General features: G+C 44.2%; 1 pseudogene; it reads right to left on the bottom strand.

Annotated features, from left to right (window-relative positions):
• Window positions 1-1086: 1086 nt before the first annotated feature.
• Window positions 1087-1873, bottom strand: LOC115872376 (annotated as a pseudogene).
• Window positions 1874-2269: the final 396 nt, after the last annotated feature.

Here is a 2269-nt window from a genome sequence, read left to right as displayed (position 1 = left end):
GGGAGTATTTGGTTCTATGGTACATAGGCTTGCTATGAATCAGCTTCAATGACAATAGCACTTAACATCAACCAAGATCCTTGGTGGGGCAATCGGTTATGCTTTGAGCTGCTAACCACTGGGTCAGCAGTTCAAACTCACAAGTTTCTCCACGAGAGAAAAATGAGGCTACCTGCTCCCTAAAAGATTTACAGTCCTGAAATCTCAAAGGGGCAGTTCTGTACAGCCACGACCAGCCAGAGTTATGTATTTCTTGTTGTTTTGTACAATAGGTTAAAGTGAATTTCAAGAGCCACCTTAAAAACTACTCAAGCTGGTATGAAGGGTTATGATTTGAAAGGTTTCTGGACTGACCATATTGACTGCATAATGATCCAACCTGGGTCCCAGGCACAGGTAGGAAAACTGGGAAGCTCCCCATTGCCGATAACGGCTTCGAAACCATGTTCATTCTTTGAGTTCACAGGTATTATATCTTGACATTTATTAGCCATTAACATTATGGAGTGAGTTTGATATGCGGCATAATTCAATAGAGTAAATAGTTATTGATGTCCTGAGGAATACCTCAGCATACACTGTATGGGTTATTTTGAATTATGAAGTAGATCTTTCAGTAGCTTTATCTCACCCCATCACATTGTTCTCTTAATCTAAGGTATCATGCAATTAGAATCAGCAACAAAATAATCATAGCAAAAATTCACTTTAAGAGGAAGTACGAGTTACCTTTTTGTGAATTGGAATCGTAGTAAATAGAATCCCTCGTTTAGGAAAGGTATCACAATTTCAAAATTCTGAAAATGAAATAAAGTTTTTAACCAAATATCATTGACAGCTGATTCAGTCTCCCGAGCAAGGTAAACTTTTTAGGGCATGTTGGGGTTGATAGCATCGGCCCTGTGTCGATGCAGTAGCGGTATTTCATCAGTTTTGACTCGTTATCGCACCGTTTTTACAGGTTGAAAAGCGATTTGGTTTTCTTTGTGGGTTTCAAAGCTGCCAGCCATACATCACCTCACTGATGAGGACCCTAGGGCAAAACTGGTAGTGGAGTGTTTGTGCTTTGTTTCATGTTGCTCTCTGTCATATGTGGGGACGTTTGATTTGGGGTGACCGCTTTCGCTGGAAGGAGGGTCTCATTTTGTAGCCCTTCAGAGGCTGTGGTGGATGGTAGTTGCTGAACGAAAACACTGTTGCCTCATCCTCAGCCTGTACACAAGAGGCTGCAAAATGTGGCCTGCTGTGGAGAGCTGATATCTCCCTGATGCTTTCAAACGATCCAGGTAAAGCTCTCCAGAAGAGATGGGACCATGAGGGATGAGTCCCAGGTTGGAGGAAGCAGAGATAGTGGGTGAAAAGGTGTGAATCGAGTCTGTTTCCCTTTTCTTTAATGAAAACCAGAATATGAGTATTCTTTTGAAATTGGGATTTAGGTTCACCAAACTCTAAAAATACGCCCAGGACAGCTAGTCCATCGGGATCTTCGTCTGAATCCCAGTGAACAAGATGGAGCTCCGAGGGCTATTCCACCCCATCTACCACGTGCTCAGGACCAACGTGGCCAGCACAACTCCAGTCAAAGTGAAAGTGTCCCAGCCAGTAGCTTCCAGTAAGCAGACCCCTTTGCAGCACTGGTTTGTCCTCAATAGCATCAAAGGCAGCACTGAGGGAATGGTCACTTGCTGATGCTTTTAGCTGAGCTTGGGTCATGCTTGCTAATACCAGGTTGGAGAGAAGAGACCTATTTCACTTCTTTAGTGTTAATCTCAATAGGAGATTGCTGATCCTCATCAGCAATAGGGAATCATTTCCCTCTGCAATGAATAGGACCACCATTGTGCTCAGTGCATCCCCATTGGAGACTTGACATGGTCCCTCAGGGTGGAACACAATAGAACATGTGGCAAGGCGGCAGAGAATCCAGTAGGGAAGTGTTGCAAATTGCTGGGTGGGAGACTAGGGCGAAGATGTTGGTGGCAGTGGGGTTGGGGTGGGGGTGAGATGCCAGCTCTTCGGGGAGCGCCATCTCACGAGCTAAGCGCGAAGACCCGGGAGGGCAGGGTGACCCACTGTGGGCATAGCTGGGCTGAATCTTGGGGAGCGTGTCCCTCTCACTATCATGTTAAGGAACAACTTTTCTCATTTCTCTCAAATTGTTTAACTTATGGACTTAAAATACCCTGATTCTCAAATCTAAAGTTTCTATAAAAAATTTTAGCAACTCACATAAAAATCGTGATGGGAGAAGCAATCGAGATTTAAGCTG

The sequence above is a fragment of the Echinops telfairi genome, unplaced genomic scaffold (genome assembly GCF_000313985.2).
Source record: "Echinops telfairi isolate 266 unplaced genomic scaffold, ASM31398v2 ScPeMD7_7424;HRSCAF=8462, whole genome shotgun sequence".
In the NCBI taxonomy this organism is placed as follows: domain Eukaryota; kingdom Metazoa; phylum Chordata; class Mammalia; order Afrosoricida; family Tenrecidae; genus Echinops; species Echinops telfairi.
This window is presented reverse-complemented; position numbering and strand designations above follow the sequence as displayed.